The sequence below is a fragment of the Danio rerio genome, chromosome 6, assembly GCF_052040795.2.
Source record: "Danio rerio strain M-AB ecotype USA chromosome 6, GRCz13ab, whole genome shotgun sequence".
Lineage (NCBI taxonomy): Eukaryota > Metazoa > Chordata > Actinopteri > Cypriniformes > Danionidae > Danio > Danio rerio.
Window position 1 is genome coordinate 25,597,655 of NC_141026.1, and position 24,668 is coordinate 25,622,322.

The 24,668-nt window shown below is 34.1% G+C and overlaps 1 protein-coding gene and 2 long non-coding RNA genes across 3 annotated transcripts in view; 1 reads left to right on the forward strand and 2 right to left on the reverse strand.

The window, feature by feature from the left end:
• LOC147843513 (uncharacterized) overlaps positions 1–24,668 on the reverse strand; it is a 721,012-nt gene that overhangs the window by 397,932 nt on the left and 298,412 nt on the right. The window lies entirely within an intron of this gene.
• The window catches only part of ntn1a (netrin 1a), a 124,307-nt gene that overhangs the window by 52,651 nt on the left and 46,988 nt on the right, over positions 1–24,668 (reverse strand).
• Positions 12,448–19,193, forward strand: LOC147836349 (uncharacterized). The gene is made up of 3 exons (XR_015493669.1): positions 12,448–15,493; positions 15,551–15,852; positions 16,106–19,193. It is a non-coding gene; the product is annotated as an uncharacterized LOC147836349 (long non-coding RNA).

Sequence of the window (24,668 nt, forward strand, 5' to 3'; positions counted from 1 at the left end):
GTATGCAAAGGGGGTTTATATGCTTAATAAATGTTCTTTTTAGTAACACATACACTGTAAAATATTTTTGTCAACTTATGCTTTTTTAAATTAAACTAAATGAACTTTTGATTACTAAACATATTAGTTTAACTAAGCTGAAGTAATCATTTTTTAAAGTTACAACAAAATTTTTAAGTAGCCCCAAAATACTAATAAAATGTAATTTTAAAATCTTTACACTTTTGCCACTATGTTTTAAACTATATTTTATAGTACTCATGTTTGTCTATCTATCTATCTATCTATCTATCTATCTATCTATCTATCTATCTATCTATCTATCTATCTATCTATCTATCTATCTATCTATCTATCTATCTATCTATCTATCTATCTATCTATCTATCTATCTATCTATCTATCTATCTATCTATCTATCTATCTATCTATCTATCTATCTATCTATATATCTGTCTGTCTGTCTGTCTGTCTGTCTGTCTGTCTGTCTGTCTGTCTGTCTGTCTATCTATCTATCTATCTATCTATCTGTCTATCTATCCACTATCTATCTATTCATTCATTCATTCATTCATTCATTCATTCATTCATTCATTCATTCATTCATTCATGTATTTCATGTATTTCAACAAATTTTAAAAGCACTTGTTTGCATAAAAATATTCATTCATTTTCTTGTCGGCTCAGTCCCTTTATTACAGTTTTTCTCAGTCGCTTTGGTGCATTTCTCACAACACTATTTACATTTGCACACCAGGTAATGCATTTCTCAAAACAAGTAGTCATTTGTGCACATCCTAGTAGCAGTTTCTCATTCTTTTCAACAAATTGCGAATGCTTTTGGACATGCATCAATTGCTTTCCTACAACTCTCTGCTGTTTATAACATTATCATCTGCTTATGTCATGTCAGTCAAAATAAACTAAACTTGTAAATGCTGAATAGTCATTCAATATAAAACTAATAGTCCTCATTTCATAACTTAAGTCTTTACATACAAAAAATGTTGAACTAGTTGTCAAAATCTTTCAAGCAAATTTTATAAAACAAATTTAAATCTTTATTTTCCTGTAAATGTCTTTAAAATTGAAAAATTTGATGAATGATTTACAGACCTGTGTACAGTATGTTGTAGGCTCAGTTCCAATGTGTACTGCAATATTATTTACAGTTGTGTGCTGCTCTACCTAAAGGGAGTTTATGTTTGTTGTAAATTAGGGTGTGTTTATTATTTTGCACAAGGCTGGGAATAAATTAGGATTGTAAAGAGCAAATGCAGTAAAAATGTGAAACATACATATTCAGTGTCTTGTACACAAATTACTCACTCAATGCAGTGATATCTAACTTTACTGTAGTTTTCAAATGGCTGTGCAAATAGTATACAGTGCTGACTTGAGCTTTTTCAGGAATTGTCACCAAAATCAGACTTTTTTTGCATTGAAAAAATATAGAGAGTAACGTCATAATGAAAACATGACTAAGCCATTTGACCATCTTGTTCATAAACAATGGTGTCAGGACTTTTCATTTTGATGGCACTGACACTTTAATTGACATGAATACTTGCTTTTGAGGAATGAACTATCCATTTTGAGCAAGTGACGCGCTTTTGCAGGTTATAAGCTAGGTTTTGCAGTTTGTACTAATTGTTTTGAGAAATGCATTAACTGTTGTGCAAAAATACACTAGTGTTGTGTGAAAAGCACCAAAGCGAATGAGAAAAACTGTAATCCGGGGTCGCCACAGCGGAATGAACCGCCAAGTTTTTACGCAGCGGATGCCACTCCAGCTGCAACCCAGCTCTGGGAAACATTCACACACACATTCACACACTACGGACAATTTAGCCTACCCGATTCACCTGTACCGCATGTCTTTGGACTGTGGGGGAATCCGGAGCACCCAGAGGAACCCCACGCGAAGGCAGGGAGAACATGCAAACTCCACACAGAAACACCAACTGAGCTGAGGTTTGAACCAGCGACTCAGCGACCTTCTTGCTGTGAGGCGACAGCACTACCTACTGCGCCACTGCCTCGCCCAATAAAAATGTTGTTTTATACTAAATGAAGATTGAACATTATTTCAACTAAATATATATATATATATTTATATATATATATATATATATATATATATATATATATATATATATATATATATATATATATATATAAACGATTCTGATGGTATGATATAAAATATATTGTGTATAAGGGGAACAAAAAACGATTCTGATGGTATGATAACGGTATTGTGAGTACTGCTCTAAAATACATTCTTTTTAAATGTCTAGGCAAAAACAACAACTTTTGTTCCCCTTATACACAACATTTTTTTTTTGAGAAACATTTAACAAATTTTTGAGCAGTAAATATGTCAAGATAAATAATTTGAATGAATTATTGACTTCTGCTGTCTTCATTTGTTTAAAAAAAACAGATTTCTTTACATATTAAAACGACATCTTTGGGTATCTTTTCTGCGGGAGATACTGTTGTCCTAAAAAAAAGAAAATAAAAAAACTTAAATAAAAAAACTTACACACACACACACACACACACAAACACACACCTTAGGAACGGTATAGCAGAAAATGTTGGCAGTTTTAAAACCTTGACTTTTCCAAACCCCAGTATACCTTAAAAATGGCTATCGTCCTGTACAGTATCAATAAAGCAGTTTACTTATATTTAATGCTACCTACTCACATAAAATCAGTTTATTAGAATTTGTATTACCAAAACCACTAATAGTATGGTATACTGTCTTTTTTGAAACTTTGTGGTATTTTTTTTTTCTCACACAATTCCATTATTTCAAAACCAATAACTGAAGCCTATTTATTTACTTGTTTGGCATACACAGGGCCTTTTTTGAGGTGTTGATTTCCCTGCAACAATTTATTTTGCATTCATGACTCCTCATTATACATTCTGCCTTACACATTACTATTTAAAGAGCCGGCAGGCTTTTCTCTGCTAGCCAACACTCATTTCTCTCCTCCACAAACATGAGGATTTCCTCAAACACTCTCTTACTGCTTGAACTAGTTGGTACAGATTAATGTTTTTTTTCCTCTCTCTCTCTCTCCATGCTGTTTCTGGAATTTGTGACAAAAAAAAGCAAAAACTCCCTCCGTTTATTAGGTGCGAGTGTATTTAGTATGATATTTTTTTGTTAAACTGACCTTATTACATGTTAAAATCACACAATTTATCAGCAGTAATTTAGGCTATCTTTTCTTTTCTTCCTGAAAAGACTGAACACACCAATAAACGAGAAGATTAATACTCGCTTTCTTACGCTCTTTGTAAAAGCGTGCTGTATAAACAGTGTCAGAGTAGCAGCCATTGGTAATTCTCCTCAGTTATCAGGGATATCAGTCCAGCACTCAACACTATTGGTGTTTTTTCACAGAGGCTGTCAGACAGAGAGAAGATTAAAAGACGTCAGCCCTTAACACATAATTCAGAGATTACAGCTGTTGTTTCAACAATTTGAGCAAAGGATGAAACGGATCTGATTTCAATCATTTTTAGTTCATAATAAAAACAAAGGTTTTAATTAAAAAAATATAAATAAATAAAATAAAGATTTTAAAATATAGTTTTTACATTAATGCCATTTTTGCTTAATTTTTGCTTCTATTTTTCTTCATTTTTTTTTCTTCAAAAACATTTGACTATATAGAAATTGGTCACACTTTACAATACGGTTCAATTAGTCATATAATAATGTGTTGATAAACAGGAACTAAGAATGAACCATGCTTTCATAGTATTTATTAATCAAAGCTACTATCAACATTTACTAATGCATTATAACAATCCAAAGAAGTGGAGTAGTTAATGCACAGATTAAACAAGAACAGGTGACATGAATAAATAATAATAATAATAATACATGTATTGTTCGTGTTAGTAAAACATTAGCTACAGAAACGGAATCCTATTTTAATTTTCTTATGGCAAGCAATTTGATTTTAAAAGATTTAGAATGTTGTTGTTGTACAAGATGATTCAAATACTTATTTTATGTTGCTTCTGTGCTTTTTTTTTTTTAGTTTAGAGTGCCACTTCCCATTCAAACATTCAATAGAAAAAATGGTCGACTAATATTCTACCTATTCTACAAATCTAAGGCTATTTCATTGTTGCAATTGATGAATTATTAAATTAAATTAAATTGCATTTTTATATGGCAGACTATATTGTTAAATTTAAAACATGTTTATTATTTTTATTGTAAATTTCATTCACTTTTCTGATTTATTTTATCTAAATTTGATCTAATATTTGTATATGGGACACAATATTATGCTAAATTTAAATATAATATATCTTTAACGCACACACACTGTAAAAATACAGGGTTCCACACAATTCCTTCATGTTGATTGAATTTACAACTCAATTCGATTAAGATAACTTAATCGTTTATACAAATTTAAGTCGATTGAATACAAAATAATTAAGTTGTCCTAAAAAAACTCAAGAATTTTAAGTAGGTTGAACAAACTGCAAAAAATATTTTTTGAGTGCAGACACACATACACACATTGAAAAATTTAGTGAAAGGTTCTTTAAAAATCTGTAGTCTGAAGATTATTTTTATCTATTATCACCAAAAACATTTTAAAAATAAATAAATAAATAAATAATACATTTGATGTTAGACCAGAAACTCTTTAAAAGGCTAAATTTTGACACCTGCAGAATAGCGGATGATTACACTATTGTACTTTTTTCAATCAATGAAACAACATGCTTGGTGAAGCGTCACCAAAATGGTGGTCTGCTAAATCAAATGGGGGTAAAAACAAGCCCGCATGCCGTGACTTTGAGCTAAAGAATCCACTCACAGCTCATACATCCTTTAAAAGAGAAACATCTCAGGCATGTGGTGTCTGTCTACTCTGACACCATCTCAGGTGTGAGGCCTGACCTTCGGTGTCAAAAATCACCAGCCACATGTCCTGAATTCAAGGAGTGAGATCTATCTTGTACCACTAGCCCTAACACCTAACACCAGGCCATCAGTGAAGGAGTTATGCCGAGGGGTGCCAATCCCGACTGGGCTTTAAAACAAACATGGAAGAGGAGCCATCCATGCCTAGTTTAGTTTTAATCTTTGTGTGCCCTTTAAAGTAATGCGATTAGCCTCTGAGCTCTGTAAGACTTAATGAGAAAATATTGGATATCACCACATCGGCCTTGTTTTGGTTTGGTTGTCTATCAGAGAAGTCAAACATGGGGAGTGTGCTGGGGTGCTTGTATGTGTGTGTGGTCCTGGTATTCTCTACTTTATTTTTGACCTTAGAAGTTGAGGGTAAGAGGACCCCAACTCTAAAGTTGAGGTAAGAGGACAGAAAACTACGTATACCATAGAGTACAACATATAAAAGTCCCCATGGAACATACAATTGTGTGTGTATGTGTTGATGTATCTACAGTATATACTTACAAGGGCCAAATGTCTTCAACTATAAAGACAAATATCATGACAGCCCAGTACTAGAGAAGACATAAAGGCCAATCAATAGTAAAGAGCATGATTTTATTTGTTTCTACAGTTTTCTTTTTTTTCCTTTTTATACACATTTTTTGCATGTTTTTGTGATGAATATGTGTAGAGGTCATAGACAAATTCATTAAAGGGACAGTTAATCCAAAAACATGAAACTTCTGACATCATTTAGTTAGCCTATCTTGATATGAATGTTTACACAAATTAAGATACTTTGAAGAATGTTGGAAACCTGTAGGCTTCCATAGTTTTTTCTTCTTGTTTTATGGAAGTCAGTGGTTACGGGATTTCAGCATTCAATACCTTCTTTTGTCTACATACAATTGAAACCAGAAGCGTTGAAATGTTTACTATTTTAGATCCATTAGGATTTTCTAAATGATTTACATTTGCTAAATGCCAGAATCATGAGAGATTTATAAATAATTTCTAGACAGTCAAAAGTTTACATACATTTCCTTGATATTTTTTATTTTTGCTTTTAAACTGTATAACTTTGGTCAAATGTTTTGGGTATCCTTCCACAAGCTTCTCACAATAGTTTAAAGGAATTTTGGCCCATTCCTCCCGACAGAATTGGTGTAACTGAGTCAGATTTGTTGTCTGTCTTGCTCGCACAAGCTTTTTCAACTCTGCCCACAAATTTTCTATAGGATTGAGTTCAGGGCTTTGTGATGGCCACTCCAAAACATTCATTCTGTTGTCCTTAAAGCACATTTTTAAAAATTTGGCAGTATGCTTAGGATCACGGTCTGTTTAGAAGACCCATTTGTGTTTTATTTCCTGGCTGAGGTCTTAAGATGTTGCTTCAGTGTTTCTACATAATACTCTTTCTTCATGATCCCATCTATGCTGTGAAGTGGACCAGTCTCTCCTGCAGCAAAACAGTCCCACAACGTGATGCTGCCGTCCCCATACTTCACAGTTGGCATGGTTTTCCTAGGCTTGTAAGCTTTCCCCTTTGTCCTCCTAATGTAACACTGGTCATTATGGCCAAACAGTTCAATCTTAGATCCATCAGACCACAGGACATGTCTCCAAAAATTATGATTTTTCCCAGTGTAATTTAGCAAATTGTATTCTGTCATTTTTGTTGATTCTGGCTTGTTGATTTTTCCATGTTGTCACAGCAGTGTGTTTGAGGTTTTACTAAAATACGATTATACAGTTGTGCCTCTGATTAACTCAAATGATGTCAGTTAGCCAATCATAAACTTCCAAAAACCTTGACACCATCATCTGAGCTTTTTTAGAAGCATAATACTCTTATTACATGTAAACTTGACTTTCACAAAAGATTTTAACAATTTCTAAAAAAATATCTCTCTCATTATTTTGCTATTAAGCATAACAGAAATAAATTTGATAATCCTGGCACTTCTGGTTTCAACAGTAAAAACAAATAAATAGACAAAAACAACTCAAACTGATATGGAACAAGTAAATTGTAAGTAAATGATGATAGAATTTCCATTTTTAGGTGAACTATCACTTTAACCTACAACAAAAACAATGCAAGTCTATAAAATGTCCTGACTGAGATAATAAAACAAAAATGCGCTGTGTGTGTGTGTAAGTGGAATGTACAACAGCATGTGTGTGCCTGCACATACGTTTTTCGGATATTGCGTCACTTCAAGGCTTTTTGCTCTGAGCCTTAAATCAATACTGGCAAAAAAAGTTTCCCCAAGGAACATACATGCATTTTCTTCATCACTGAGACAATGATGAACGTTAGCATGGCGGTTCTGTGGTCAGCCAAACATATTCAGCGGTTTGGTCAGGAGACTGGGAGTAATAAAGTCAATAAAATAGAAGCTTGCAAACTACATGCCATATATTTTCTCCGACAGTGCCAGTCAATATTTAAAAAAGAAAAGGATTCTGTCATTACTTAAATGATGTTGCTCCAAACCTGTATTACTGTTTTAAAAGAAGACAGACTGTGTAGAATCTGTAATTATCTCTTATTACAGTGAATTAATTAATTTCCTGGCTGTTTATTCCACTGTGGCCACCCCCGGATTAAAAAAGGGACTAAGCCGAAAAGAAAATGAATGAATTTTCATTCTTTCTTTCTTTCTTTCTTTCTTTCTTTCTTTCTTTCTTTCTTTCTTTCTTTCTTTCTTTCTTTCTTTCTTTCTTTGCATTATTATTATTATTATTATTATTAATATTATTATTATTATTATTATTATTATTATTGTACACTCATTGCCACTTTATTAGGTACACCTTACGAGTACTAGTTTGGACCCCCTTTTTCCTTCAGAACTGCCTTAATCATTTGTGGCATACTGTAGATACAACAAGGTACTGGAAATATTCCTCTGAGATTTTGGTCCATATTGACATGATGGAAGAAGCCATCAAAGATGGGCAGACTGAGCTCATAAAGGGATGGACATGGTCAGCAACAATACTCAGGAAAGCTGTGGCATTGACACAATGCTCAATTGGTACTAATTAGCTCAAATAATCCCCCACATCATTACACCACCACCACCAGCCCGAACCGTTGCTACAAGGGTGAGACAGGATGGATCTGTTTATGTTATTGATGCCAAATTCTAACCCTATCATTCGAATAGATGAAATCGAGACACATCAGACCAGGCAACATTTTTCCTATCTTCTATTGTCCAATTTTGTTGAGCCTGTGGGAATTGTAGCCGCAGTTTCCTGTTCTTAGCTGACAGGAATGGCAGGTGTGGTCTTTGCTGTTGTAGCCCATCCACCTCAAAGTTAGATGTGTTGTGCCTTCAGAGATGCTCTTCTGCATACCTTGGTTGTAACGAGTGGTTATTTGAGTTACTGTTGCCTTTCTTGTGTGTGTAAATCTCAGTCGATCAGCAGTATCTGAAATACATCACTCCATCCGGCATCAACAACCATGCCAACCATGTCACTTAAATCACCTTTAATCCCCATTCTGATGCTCAGTTTGAACTGCAGCAGATCTTCTTGACCATGCCTGCATGACTAAATGCGTTGGGTTGCTGCCATGTGATTGGCTGATTAGAAATGTGCGTTAACAAACAATTTAATTAATTAGTTGCTGTTTTAATACATTTTCAATGAGCAACAACATAAAAAAAGTTTCACAAAATGAAACGTAAAAATGTAAGATTAATAATAAAAGCTGTTCATTCAAATGTTGAACCATTCAAATGATAATATTTGGAAGAGAAGCTGAAATTTTGAGTGAGTTCTTGATCAAACATTTTGATACCAGATGAGTTAAAAAGTCATATGAATCATTTTGCAGTTTGATTTGATTTAACTGTATCTTTTTAATAAACTGGTGGTGTCACGGTAGCTCAGTGGTTTGCATTGTCACCCCACAGCAAGAAGGTCGCTGGTTTGAGTCCCAGCTGGGTCTGTTGGCATTTCTGTGTGAAGTTTGCATGTTCTCCACGTGTTCGCATGGGTTTCCTCCCGGTGCTCTCGTTTCCCCCACAGTTCAAAGAAATGCACTATATAATCAATAAACTAAATTGGCCGTAGTGAATGAGTGTGTTTGAGTGTTTCCCAGTACTGGGTTGTGGCTGGAAGGCCACCTGCTGTGTAAAACATATGCTGGATAAGTTGGTGGTTCATTCTGCTGTCGCAACCCCTGATGAACAAAGGGACTCAGCTGAAGGAAAATGAATGAATGTTTAATAAACTAAAACAGATAATCAGTGTAAACATCGCTCTAAACACACATCACACTGATCAATACAGTATCAGAATTACAATGAGACATGTATTCCTTATTTTATTTGACGTATTTGTATAATAGCTCTCTGGCTGATGAATGTGATGTCAACATATGGCTTGCTGATGGTTAAATGCTTTGTTTGTTTCATTCACTGAACTTAAAGACCACACTGGAGCTTATTACCTAAATTACATTCTCTGGAATGCTCTATAAAGTAGAAATGATCACTTCATTTATAATGATGTATTTCGCAAAACAAATAATAGTCTAATAACAACGGAAATAGTTTCTCATTGTTATTGGAGACAATGATAGATAACACTGCACTCTTTGTGCTTATATGAAGGTCCCTGTATTCAAATATACACAGATTGGCACATTCCTCCTGCAGTTTTTTTTTTTTTTTTTTCTTCTGTTAGTGAGGCTGTTGGAGCTCTGCTTATCTTTTGATGCAGACTGTGCCATCATGTAACTGCTTTGAGAGACTTACAGTGTGGAGAAAGTCCAAATAAAACCATTGCTTTGATATGATTCAATTATACAGTTTAAAACAACATTATTAGCCATCAGCTGTGAAACTTATTAACTTATAAGTATTTTTCAAATATTTCCCAAATAACTGAGTATTATAATTTTTTTAAGTCTAAATGTTTTTTTTTCTATCTTGCTTAGTACCCTAATAAATCCTAAGCCTATAAATTACACTTTAAGCTCAATACTTGTACAAAATCTTACGAAATAAGTTGTTTTTTTCTTATAAAATAATTGAGTAAATATAAAATAGTTTATATCTTTAAAATGTATTTAAAAACATCTCTCCATTAAACAGCACTTAGGAAATATTGAATAACAATTTTACAGAAGAGCTAATAATGTTGAATGTATACCCAAAATTTATCTATTATCGATCTGTTATTGATCTGAAATTAGGCAGCCATGTTAAATTATACATAAAGTATAACATCGTATTAAACAATACTTTACATGTACAAAAATATACCCTTAAAAAAATAAAAACATTATAAAGGAATAAATGTACTGCTGGATTTTTTCCAAGACCCTGATATTTTGTTACCTCGTTGACAAGAAACATACCTGTCTGAGATTATTTATTCTTTAAGTAGACAGCTGTCTGCACCTTTGTGAGGGAAAATGTAAACATTAAAAATACCTCTTAAAAATATAAACAGCTATTAGCCAAATCATGACTCAAATCTGGAATGCTTTTAATGAGTCCTTCAAAAAAAAAAAAAAACCTTACAAATCACATGTTTAGAGAGTGAGGTACTGAACTGAACGAGTGTTAGATTTCCAAACCATCACCTTGGCATGAAATAAACAAATAGAAGAATAGAAGATTAGGGGAGTGGAGGCAGCCAGGAAAAGCGAGAGTCTTTGATCGGACAGAACTGGTAGTGTGGATTCACTAGAGAATAATGGGGAGGATCACGTCCTGCACGTCAACAGTATGTTTCTAACGGGACACACATTTCTCCTCCACCCTGCATGCTGAGCGCGCTGAAGAGCTGGAGCTTTTGTTTCCACCTGCATGTGAACCGCAGATTCAAACCGATCCGACTCCAGCCCTTTGAGTCCTAATTCAACACAAATGCGAGCGCCGTCAAACAGAGCATCGCTCCACATGACAAAAACTCTCACATACGCACACACTCAAACCAACACGACAACCTGTGTATTCTTTGAAAAAGCTCCTTAAATATTTTCAAATTCTTTCCTATTTTATAAAAATAGGTGGACGTAATGATATTCTTTTTTTTAATGCAAAGTTATGAACATTATTATTAATAGTAATAATACTATTCTAATTTGTTTTAATAACACCAACAATAACAATTCATGTGTTAACAGTTTATTAATTTCATGTTTAAACAGTTATTATTTTTAATAAATCAAGTCAAAGTTTATTTTGCTTGGTATTGCTGACAAATATACTAATAAACATAATACAACAAATGTGTAACATTTATTCATTTTGATTTTCCTTATAAAATATGTATTTTTAAATTATCCTATTCGATCTTATTGTTTGAATGCTATATCAGACGATGAGGTGTAATTAAACTAAAAATATTAACCTTAAAATGTGCTTCTCGTGTTTTCTAGTTATACTTTCAAGTATAATAATAATAATAATAATAATAATAATAATAATAATAATTAATAATCATTCAAATTGATATTTCAGATTAAATAAAACAAACATATTTTACAATCATGATAAGGTAGAAAAAATAAACAGCACATTTTATATAAATAGATGTTCATGTTGATTACTTTCCTCAGTGTTTTTCTGGGTTTTAACCTTTTAACTACTCTATCAAGAACAATTCAGCCTCTAACAAATGGTTGATCTGTCGGTTTATGTAAAAGTACCAGAATTAGTACATATACTACGAAAAATGTGAAAATACAAAGTGTAAGACCAATTTATGTATACAAATATTCTAAATAAAACATTTTAAATACTAAATCACCTTTATTTTTTTTAAGTATGCCATAAAATATTATGTTTTCTTTGTTTTGTTTTTTTGATTGTTTTTTTTTTTTTTTTTTACAATAAAACCAAAATCAAGTACTAGTGCAACTGGTTTATGTTTTTTTTTTTTAACTAATTAATTAATTTTTTTAAACCAACAACGCTGTGTGTAAACCATTGTTTAAAACATCTTTAAATGAACTTAACAGTAAAACAGTAAAAACATGGTCAACCATTTGGTAGAGTGGGCAGTCAACAGGCTAATAATAATAATTGGTTATAATAATAATAATAATAATAATAATAATAATAATGATGATGATGATGATGATGATGATGATGAATACTATAACTAAATAAAAAACGTTCAGGAAATGTCCGATTTCAGGAAGCAGATGTGACCTGTTATTTACACTTGCACAAATAAAGCGTATATTTATCTGTTTCCATCTAATTAATTCATGGCATGAACTTTGATTGTCTCTAATTGGATTCAGCCTACGTGTTTATCCACATCAACTCCCAGACGAGTTCCAATAAACTGCAAATGTGAACATTTTTATCGACAACCCAACCACATAACCTTTTTAATTTTAGCCCAACTCCTGGGATGGTATTTGCTGCATTATTCATCACTGGCTGCAGAATGCTGGGATTATGACTTATGAACCTCAGCTTCTTCATAATTATAAATTCATCCATATGGGAGCCCAGGAGCTCTGCTGTGCACGAGCGCCGTTGGTTAATAATAAAACATGCTCGGTTTTGGCAATGATTTTAAGAATATGTGAATTTTGGAGCTTTTTGGAGGAGCTCCCCCTTTTTAAACCACAGTGCATGCAAAAACACATGCTTTAATACACTTCCAGCTGCTGGCTTAATATATCATATCAACATGCACATTTCATACTACAAGGTTTTCATCTGAATATCATCCAAGCTCCAAAAAGATTAGGTGTGCAGAAATAAAGAGGAAAAGTCCTTTTTGTTTGTTTTTGGTTCTATATAAAATCATATTCGTTTTTATCTAACAGTAACTATCTATCTAACTATTTAATCCCATAAACAGAAAATCAATAGAACATATTTTTTTTGTTTTATAATATTGTAATAATAAACTGAAAAAATATCCTTAAATTAGCATTTTTTTGTTGTTTGTTAATTATGTGTAAATAATTTTTTCCTGTTTATTTATGTTTTTAAATCGCATTATAAGAAGTCAATATTTCTTCTAACAACATTTGACCTTAAACAGTTGGAAAAAGTGACTTTTATTAACATTTGTAATAGTTTAAAGTGATATATTGTCTAGGTTAGTGTTTTATAACAGTATAAAACCCTGTAATAAGCTACTAGTACATTGTCTGTTACTTTACAGATGTAATTCTCTACATGTTATTTTGTACATACATTATATTATTGTAAACAAATAAAATGTCAATAACAGTCTCTTTGTTAAAAAGTAGAGCAGAGATTGTGGTCCCAAAATGCAATTCACAACCGTAAATGAACCGAAAAACCTATGTACACATTTTTTTTTTTTAATCTATTTTACTATTACTATAACCTTTCCTATTATTTTAGACTATTAAACAACTGGCAAATATGATTCAGATAATGTGATCATATTTGTACATTGTCAAATATATTATTTAAACTCATTGAATCATGCTAAATATATCGAATTGAACTAAAAATAGAACTACTGGAATGATACATGAACCATATTTCAAGTAGCTTTTCTTTTTCCTCCCCCCGGAGTATTGTTTTCCTATTATTTTAGACCATTAAACACAGCAGGTATAATTATGCTGAAAAATGATACCCTCAAATGTGCTTCATGTGGAAATATCGAAATGTTCTCATAGTCGCCAAGCCAAAAATATTATACAGTATTGTTGAATACATCATTACAACAACAAAACTAAATTTACGGAGGCAGAAAGTTAGAAATAACACAGTAAAAGGCATGTTTTGTGTAACATTTATTTTACAAGCATATTGCTCGGCTATTATTTCAGACTTTTAAACAGAGCACGTGTAATTACACTGAAAAACTTGCTTCATGTGGGAACTTCTAAATGTTTTCATTGTATTCAAATACTATTTCAGCCCACTGAATCACTTTAAATACATCAGATTACACAAACAAAACTAAACCTGCAGATGAAAATGTAGAAATAGTACACCATGGAAGGACTGCAAGCTTAAAATATTACGGCTACACGTTTGTGGTTGACTTTTGACACACCTCAGGTTATTTCTAGTTAATTTTAGCTCGTGCATGACCAAAATTAAAAATACCCAAGTGGGTGGCTGAGTTATTTACCTGGTAGTGACAGGTACAATCATATTTGTGTTGCAATTTTAGTCATCTTTTGTCACACTTCATTTAAGCCAACGTTTTTTTTCTTTCACCAAGAGATGTGAAAAGTGGCAAATAAATTTATTCTAAAAATATATACAATGGTGACACGTTGCTTTTTAAAATTGAGTAGTTTACACATTTTCATTTCATTAATTGTATTTTTGGTCTGTATTGCCACATGTTATTCTTTTCAAGTTTAAGAAACAACTCACGTTTTGTTTTGAGTTTTTGTGTAAACAGAACTTTTTTTTTTCACGTTTCTGCTGTACTGTAAGTGTCAGAGGCTCTTTGTTCTCTCTGCATAATGTTCCCGCTATCTTTATCTCCCTCTTTCTGTCTGTTCTTTTGTTATGAAGATGTTAAGTAGGGCCAGTGTGATAAGAAGGAAGGCTCTGAATGCTTAGAAACGAATAAGGGTTTCAGGTCAAGAGGCTCCTAAAGGTTTTATAACCACAACAAAGAAGGCTTAATGGCCTCCGCTTTCCAGTATTAGCACCCATTTAATGACCAACTTGCTCCCTCGTTAGGGGTGATCAGCTGTTCCAATGCCTGCACCACCCCTGCATCGGAAGAGATGCACCAACTGCCTGCTGTGCTTTGGGAAGGTGGAGTGTCTGTGTCAGTGCTTGTATTTCCTGGCTAACAGCAGTGTTTTGAATGACTCTGCATTAATAAGCATGACACTCGCTGGGTTTCCATCACCCTGTGTTAAACCCGATATTAAAAAAAAGTGATGAAAATGCCAAATTTCAAATAAAAATTCTTTATTTGGCAGTTTTTACACTCCATTTTATACTTGTGTACTTGGGTTAATGCAAATTATAGGAAAAAAAACCTTTCTGCTGAATAAACTCTGATGTAATATGCAACCCAGGCTCATTCTGATTAGGTACCACTATATACATTTCTGAAAGGAGCAAAATACGCCCCAAGAGCTATGTTTTTTTTGTCGATTTTGTTTTTGCGAATCCATCAGAGGCCGCTGTGTATGCTTTTTCAGATCTCAAATTTCTCTTGCAAGTGCCATTCACACCTGCTCTTCTAACGTAATTCCACGAGACCGCTGTTGACTAAATCACTGACTGACTGACCAATCGACAAACCCTTCCCATTCCCTAAACCCAAACAATAGTATTTTGAAAAGGACTGATTGGCGCACACACCCACCCCTTCCCTAAACCTAACCACAGTGTTTTGATAAGCAATCAAGAAAAAGAATAAAATCCCTGATTTTTACCACGTTTTTAGATTTTACCACATTCTCACCCTGTTATTTACTTGTTTAATTTATTTTTTGGCTTCTATTTTTGTCCAGCTTTTTTCACCAGACTCAAACCCCATTGTCGTGTTCAACTGGGCTCTTCATCTCAAGTCCGCCGACATATGTGTCAAGCTACCGGTCAAACTGATAACAACGGAAAAGCCATCCACATGCAAGTAAGCGGTCAGCTGTTTGGCGAGAAAAGGAACGGCATCATACCGCCCCGTAGCAATCCTTTTAAACACAAAACGCAGCCATACGTAGATCTGGCTACATAATTTGCTATCTCCAAACACTAATATAGGGCTTCGTTTTGAGAATTAGCCTGACAATATGCCTACATAATCAACTTTCTTAATTATGCTTGACTTGTTTACTGTTGGTTACTAGGTTACCAATACTACCATGAGTTTTACAAGTCGAGATCGCATTTATGTAATAGCCTACGAGCATGCAAATCTCTTTGCTTGCGCCCCAATTTCCTCTGCTCGTGCACAAAACTTCTTGCACTCCCCCTGAAATATACGCAGCTCAAGCGCAGATCTTCTTGCACACTCTCAAATAAATGCTGCTGAAGTGCAATTTAGTGCGCATGTAACAAGTATGTCTCTAACATTTATTAGATTTGCTAGGAATATTTATGAATGTCTTCAATAGACCTACAGAGCGGTATTAATGCGTCCTAAAGTAAAGTGAAACAGCTGTATGTTGTTTGCTTGCCTCACGCATCACGCACCTGTCAGTCAGCCAGCACATAACCTTAAAGGGTTAAACAAATAACGCACAGCACTACTACGGTTACAGAACAGTTTGCGCTGTAATAATTCACTAACCTTTTAATGTTTTGGTGCGATTATCAACCGCTATTAAAAAAAAAAAAAAAAAAAAAAAAAAACACGACTGAATGTTTTGAATGAAAAGCTGTAATGTAGCCGTGGCGGGATCAATTTTAGCATGGCGCCCTGCCATGGAAGAATGAATGTAGCAGAAACCATGTTATTGGAAATGCACTTAATTTGCATTTTTGATTTTTTCTTCTTTAGATTTACTCAACACTAAATAAAAAAGTTAATGACAATGCCCTGATTACACCTAGTATTAAGATGATATTTTATGTTACCACTTCAATATCTTCCCTCTGCCGCCATACTTGCTGTCTCCGCGGCAGTAGTATGTACACCTGCAACTTTAAAGCACTGGGTCGCACTTTAACCATCGATTTTCAGCTTTGCCTTTTCACAATACTGGGTAGGATGGTACTGTATGTGCACCTTATGTGATGTGACGTTTTCAATTAAAATATGTTTTAGTTTTTTTGTTTGTTTGTTTGTTTGTTTTTTTAGTAATAAACATGCTTTAACACTACACTGTATGTTTTAGAAAAAATACATTACATGGTGAGAAGCATAGACCTTAGATTAAACAAATGTAAGAATTAAGTTGTTTAGCCTTTATAGGTCTCTAATAAATGGGGGTAAAAAGAATGTTCAGTTTCTAAATTCTTTAGTTTTATTTAGAATATGAAAAACTCAATACCAAAATAAGCAAACAAATAAATTAAACCACAGTGCATGCAAAAACACATGCTTTAATACACTTCCAGCTGCTGTCTTAATATATTATATCAACATGCGCATTTCATACTGCAAGGTTTTCTTCTGAATATCATCCAAGCTCCAAAAAGATTAGGTGTGCTGGAATAAGGAGGAAAAGTCCTTTTGGTTTTATAAAAAATCTTATTCTATTTTATCTAACAGTAACTCTCGGTCTAACAATTTAATCTCATCAACGGAAAATCAATAGAACATATTATTTTGGTTTTATAATATTGTAATAATGCACTGTAAAAATAAACATGTTTTTACACTACACTGAAAGTTTTAGAAAAGAAACATTACATGGTGAGAAGCATAGCCCTATAGGATTAAGCAAATATAAGAATTAAGTTCTGTATAGCGCACTAATAAATCAGGGTTAAAAGAATTTCTAAATCCTATTTAGATCCTATTTCATATTTATTTAAAATATGAAAAAAATCTCAAAATATGCAAACAAATTAAGAAATTAAATACAAATTTTAATGGCATTCATTAAAACATCACAGGACAAGACGTGTATAATTAAATCTAATCAAATATCTCATTCTAAACAAATAAATGTTTGTAATGAATTAATAAAAATAGGCTTTGTTATTCCCTCAGTATGCACGGTGTAACCGTTTTCAAAGTCTGTCCAATTTGTTTCACTGCAGGCTAATGTGATATGCATACAACATTGACATTTAATACTGAAAAAACTTCTTTCGACCATTCTTTGACCAGTATGGTGATGTTATTACCTCAAATGTCAAACATGCACACACTACAAGATATCAAACTAACATTAAGATTATCGTGCCCGATGGACCACAAATTACCAGATCTCAGAATAACTGTCTTTTATCGATAATTATTAATTTTTATAGGCTAGGTTACCAACATTTGACCAACATGCATAACACTGTAATGCACTCAAAACAGGTTCCTGTTTGTGTTGCTGTTTGCATGCGGATATGCCTATTTATTTAATTTCATAACCGCCACTAACAGCTAGTGAGACGCATATTATTTATCGTCTGATTACTTTTCTCTGTTCATTTCTCTCTCACACTCATGCAGAGCAAACAACCTGCAGATGGAAATATGCAGCTTGTTGAAAAGAGCCCATTATGTCAATAAATGTCTAATAATACTTTAAATACAGGTGTAAATGAGGTTTAAAATGTTTTGACAACTTCAAGAAGTTGTTGACAACTGATTAATTGTTTTTGCAATGTATACTCTCAGGGGTGCATTGATAGAAAGTGTGCATGACAAGCAGACAGATAAATCAAGTGATTTATAATTTTCAAACAGGCTTCAAGACAGGTCCAACAACAGCAACTTCAACTAATGAAGTTTTCTAAATATAGACAGGTAGCATGAATATCCAATGTAGAGATCCATAGACAATAACAGGCAACAGAAAATTGAACTCAAGGGAACTTAAGGTGTTTTCACACCTGTGGTTCAGTTCATTTGGTTCAAACCAAGGGCAACAAATGATACATATGATAGATGATGTAGCCTTTTTCTGGAGCTTTGGCTTCTTTTCACACCACACTGATTGCTCTAGTCTGAACCAGTTGAAACACACTAATATGAATTCAAGTGATAACGTTCACATCACTCATTGGCCAGATGTGTCATTAAACATGTTTCTTAAATTTCTTTTAAAATGGTCAGAAGAAACTTGAACAAAATTTATATAGGAACTATGGAACATAAACAAAGAGCGAAGGAAAGGCAACCAATAGACAATGTGATGCTTGTTAGTATAGAGGAATAACTGCGCTGATTGATCATATTCCTGGTCATTCTATAAGTTTGCATGCATCATTTCAGACAAACTATACATTTCGAGAATGCAGTACAGATGCAGCTTGAAAACAAGGTTTTAATGCATTGCAAATGGCAAAGCGCATCACAAGTCACTTCAGAAGTTTCTCCTCCCATAATACACAACACAGTTGACTACAGTATATTGTTTAGTCCGAAAATGTGGAGTACATTTTGCAGTTGGGTCTGTTTGAGTCTAGTTTTTGTTGTCACAAGCAAACCACTTCAGTTGATTTGAAAGTGTACTGAGATCACATCTTCAAGCGGTTTCTTAGTACGTGAGTTTGGTCCACTTTTGCTACACATTCGAGTGCGAGTGCTGCATTCACACCAGTTCAAAATAAACGGGAAAACAAACCAAATGAGAAACAAGTGATAAATGACAAGTGACAGATAATGAAATAGCTAAGGCAGGAAACAAAAAAAAAAATAGAACTGGCACTGCATTCCATTGGAAAGGGCTCATCCCTGTGCCCTAATCCTTTAGAAGGGTTTTCCCTCCGGAGTGACAGCTTCGAAGGGATTAGGGCATAGGGATGAGCCCCTCTCAATGGAATGCACAGTGCGACACCAAACAACTTCTGCGCAAAGGATCATGGGGCTAGTTGAACCTTTCAAAAACCTTCATTCCAAAGGGCCCTTCAAAGTGGACTGTTCATTTCAGTTTGGAATGGCAGCCATGACTATTTTCACTCCGAATTGCCCTTCAGGGGGCAATGCATCCTGTTTGGAACACACACCACAGGTCACACATAAATTGATGAAAACTAATTCATAGATGTGACATAAATGGATATGAAATTGAATATACTGAACAGCCAAAAATTAAAACAAAAAGACCACCAGCTATCCATAATCCTATTCTTTCCATAATCTATATTCTGTTGTCAACTTTCATTTCTGAAGATTCAGGCTTTAAACATTACCAGACATAATTCTTGTCACCCATTCCAAGTTTTAGAAACAACAAATAATAACTTGACTTCTAGTTGATCATTTGGTGTCAGAAGTGGCTTATATGAAACACAAAGGCCTCAAGATATATGATCATGTCTTGATTTTTAAATACTTAATTAGGACAGTAAGGTCTGACTTTGCGTAGATCAAAGGTCTTGTCACACAACAGAAATAATGTACAGTATAGAATATAAAGTCATAGTGCAGTGGAAAAGTAGGTAATATTTTGTATGACTCCTATGAGCTGCATCCATACAGTTCTGCAATGACTTGAATATCGTATTAATAAAGTCACCAGGAATAGCAAAGAAAGCATTCTTGCAGGACTCTCAGAGTTCATCAAGAATCTTTGGATTCATCTTCAATGCCTCCTCCTTCATCTTACCCCAGACATGCACAATAATTTTCATTACTGGTGACTGGGCTGGCCAATCCTGGAGCACCCTGACCTTTTTGCTTTGAGGAACTTTGATGTGAAGGCTGAAGTATGAGAAGGAGCGCTATCCTGCTGAAGCATTTGCCCTCTCCTGTGGTTTATAATGTAATGGGCAGCTCAAATGTCTTAATACCTCAGGCTGTTAATGTTGCCATCCACTCTGCAGGTCTCTCACATGAGGCCCCAATACTGAATGTTACCCCAAACCATGATTTTTCCTTCACCAAACTTGACTGATTTCTGTGAGAATCTTGGGTCCATACGGGTTCCAATAAGTCTTCTGCAGTATTTGTGATGATTGGGATGCAGTTCAACAGATGAATCATCAGAAAAATCTACGTTCTGCCACTTTTCCAAATGATCAACTAAAAAGAGAAGTTATTATTTGTTGCTCTTACAACTGAGGTCAACACCAAGATTTTGTCTGGTAGTGTAGTGTAAACATGGACCACAAAACCAGGCATAGGTGTCAATATATATCAACTGAAATCTAAATATAAGTTTTCCATTGTTAGAATAGGGAAAAAATTGGCAGAGATACGACTACTTGAAAATCGGAAATCTAAGGTGCAAAATAATCTAAATACTAAGAAAATTCCCTTTAACTCACTTCTAACTGAAAATACACACACCTCCTCATAATACCCACTCCATCAAAAACACATATATTAATAGCAAATGTAAACAGAGCTAAAAAGAGATAAAGATTCTGAGGATGGAAAATGGCATGACATAAAAAAGATAAACATGTAGAGAGAATATTTGGCTCGGTTCTTTGCCTTGAATGAACTTTCGAGGATATCTGTTTTGTGTGATTCGCATTGTAAGAATTATACAGAAGCAGACTTAAGCGGCCACCTTTATTCATCTCAGTTTGGAGAAAGCCTTCTGGGATTTATGTAGATTCCCCAGACTATGCAAAGCCCAACACACAAAGAAACATCCAGCTTTTGGACTAACAAAAACAACACCACAATACTGCCATTTTACTGTGCATGCACCCCACATCTGGTAAATAAAGGATAACAGTTTAAAAAAAAACTACTTGCCAAATGGAATTGCAGTATGTGAGACATTTTTTTATTTATTTTTTTGCCATGGAAGCCAGTAGCAAAATGATGGAAAAATGTTTTGTATATTCCATTAGATAGTTTGGATGCTAATGAATGAAGTTTGACACTGAACATGATTCCTTCCTCTTAATGTTAAAAGGAAATTTCCTTTATTACCAGGTCAGGCCTTGTTCAAAAATCATAAAATTCTTCTTGAGCTACACTCATGAGCAACATGACCAAATGCCAGTCATCGTAACATCTGAGGCATTAAACAAAATCATATTAGCAGCAGTCCTGTTGCATTGCCAACAACAATAATATGCTTCTTCTTGTATAACCTTAATGGTACCCTAGTTCATTGAGTAAATCTTGCAGACAGAGAACCTGCAAATGCTTTCAGCCAAAATGGAGTGGTGTCAAAAAGGCACCCGGAGTTAAAGCTCAGTGTCTTTTTGGGCTTAGTTCACTGAAACTAAGTGATTGCTCAACTCCCTGTCACAGATTTCACATTCGTTTGGAATGCTGGAAATCTGAGCCACAGCATTAACCGTACGTTTCTCTTTTGGCACTTGGAGAGGGAGAGAAGGGGGGAACTCTTTATGAAGACATTATCTTGTCAAATTAGTCACTGAAGTCATCGATAATGTTGCAGGGCTGTTGGTGTGGCAGTTTTATGAGAAAATAACTATGTTTGAAAATTGCAGTTTAATTCTTCCCTTCAGGCTAGGGGAAGTCCTCTTGAGTCAAGCTAAATTGCTGTCACTATTCCTTAACGCTGTATGTCACAGGACTAATTAAGTTTCCATCCAATTTCTGGAAATAGCTTTGGTAAGGCTCCATTAAAAATGGAAACAATTTAAAATCGTTTAATTGTTATAAAATGTGTGTACAGTGTTATTATTACACAGGTGACCTTGGACCAAAAAACCAGTCACAAAAGTCAAATTTTTTTTGGAAACAGATATGTAGGATGTTTGGCTGAGATCCAGGAATCTGAGGGTTCAAAGAAATGCTACACTTATAAATATTGAGAAAATCTCTTTTTAGTTGTGCAATTAAATTATTAGCACTGCACATTACTGCTTGTAGGCAAGGGCCGCTATAAGATTCTGACAGTATATCTGCAGTACCTTGGACACTAATATCACAGTTTCACTGTATCACGGTATTGTAATTACTGCTCTAAAATAAGTTATTTTTAAATGCCTGGGTAAAAAAACAAAAACTTATTCCCTTCTGAACACGATAAATGTTATTTTGAGAAACATTTCAAATATTTTAGAAAGAGTAAACATGTCCAGCTAAATAATTAAAACAAACCATTGACTTCTGCTGTCTTCATCAAAAACACTGATTTCTTTACAACTTGAAAAAGCATATTTGGACACATTTGGACAACACTGGAGATACTGTTGTCCTAAAAAAACAAACATACAAAAAAAAAAAAAAAAACGTGAATTTTTTTTTACAAATTAACAGAAACTTTTGTAGTTTTAAAATCTTTGCAGTATTCCTTGAAACCAGTTATCATCCAATCTCTAATTGATTGCAAATGCATTTTGATATATTTTTAAGAAAATAATTTTACAAAATGTCTTTGTGGAACATGATTTTTACTTAACATTGCTGAGATTTTCTGGCATGAACCAAAAATCAAAATCTTTGACTCTTTCAATGTAGTTTTTGAGGTATTTCTATAAGTATAGAGGTGTAACATAAGGTTTTGTGGTCCCAGGTCACATTAATTCATTAATTTTACTTTGGCTTAGTCCCTTTATTCATCATGGGTCGCCACAGTGCAATAAAATGCATATGTTTTACTCAGCAGATGCTGTTCCAGGTGCAACCCAGTACTGGGAAACATAGACATACACTACAGCCAATTTAGTTTTAATTTACCTACAGTTATAGCGCATGTCTTTGGACTGTGGGGGAAACCTACGCATACATGGGGAGAACATGCAAACTCCACACAAAAATGCAAACTGACCCAGATGGAACTCGAACCAGTGACCATCTTGCTGTGAGGTGACAGTGTTAACCACTGAGCCACCGTATCACCCCCTAGATCACATATGTATTTAAAAAATAATCAACAGAAAAACTATGATAGAAACACAAATCTGGTGATGTGATTTGAAATGAAAGTAAATTATGAACATTTTGAATTATTTAAAACAATCATCCTTTGACATAACATAAGGTTTCTGCTTTATCTGTTCCTTCTGCAATAGCACATAACATTTAGTAATGTATTTTCTCAAAAATTTATATATATATATATAATTTTTTTTAATGGTAAATGGTGGTTTAGTTATTTTATGCAAACAGATGTCAATTACTCCTTTGTACACAAACAAGTTTTCTGTTGTTCAGATTTTGTATATGAACTGAATTTACAGTCAACTTGGAACAAGAGCTACTGACGTATAATGTAAGCTCTATCCATGCACAAACCTAGCATCCTTTTTTCCAAACTGTTACACCACAGCAAAACACTTTGGAAACAGAGTCTCTTACACTCCAGAAAGGAAAGTCCATCCCTACAAACAGTGGTGACTCAAAGGCTGTGAAGGAAGAATCCGATCAGTTATGATTCCACACCCTCCGGATTTAAGGATGATTCGCAAGGTTTAAGACAGATTACGCCCAAGAAATGAAAGCCCATCTATGAGAAGTCGACTGTTGTCTTGGGCAGCAACTCCTCTCCACAGTCTACATCCAGTTTACCACCTGCTGTGGTATTTGCATAGCAGTGCTAGTTCCCTAAAACTCAAATAACTCAGGCGTTTTCTGAAAATGGCTTTCGGGAAATAGCTTCTGGGATACCACCTTTGGTATTGGCACTCCTTAGTAAAGGGTTGAAGTGTTATTACATCCTCTAAAATCACATCTGCTTGTGCTTAGTGATAAAAGTAATGTTTTTTCCATCGATAATGCCTTGAGTACATCTGACACCATTTTACGACTTTACACCAGACACTTTCTCACAATCACTCTATATCTCTAGAAAAAAAAAAAACATTGAGCATTTTTCAGTGAGTTTCACACAGGTGAGTGGGCTTGACAAACCACCTGTAGTAACACTCTTCTCCCCATATGCACTTTACCTAAACTCAATCTTACAAGAACTCAATAAGAAAAAACAACATTTACCTGTGAATATACCACAAATCCTGTTGCACTACTTGCTTTGTTAAACCGTAAAATACCTCTTTTGCACAGTATTTTGCACAATACTGTTCTGTCTTATGTAAAATACTTGTATAGTCAGTCCTAGGTAATGGGTATAAATCTATAGTCAGATTAACGCTTCAGTACATTGGCTATGTATGGGTTTAAAACAAACCAGGCTCATTCTGATTACGTACCCCAATTTACATTTATGGAGAGAGCAAAATACGTCCCAGAAGCTTAGTATTTTTGCAATTTTGTTTTCGCG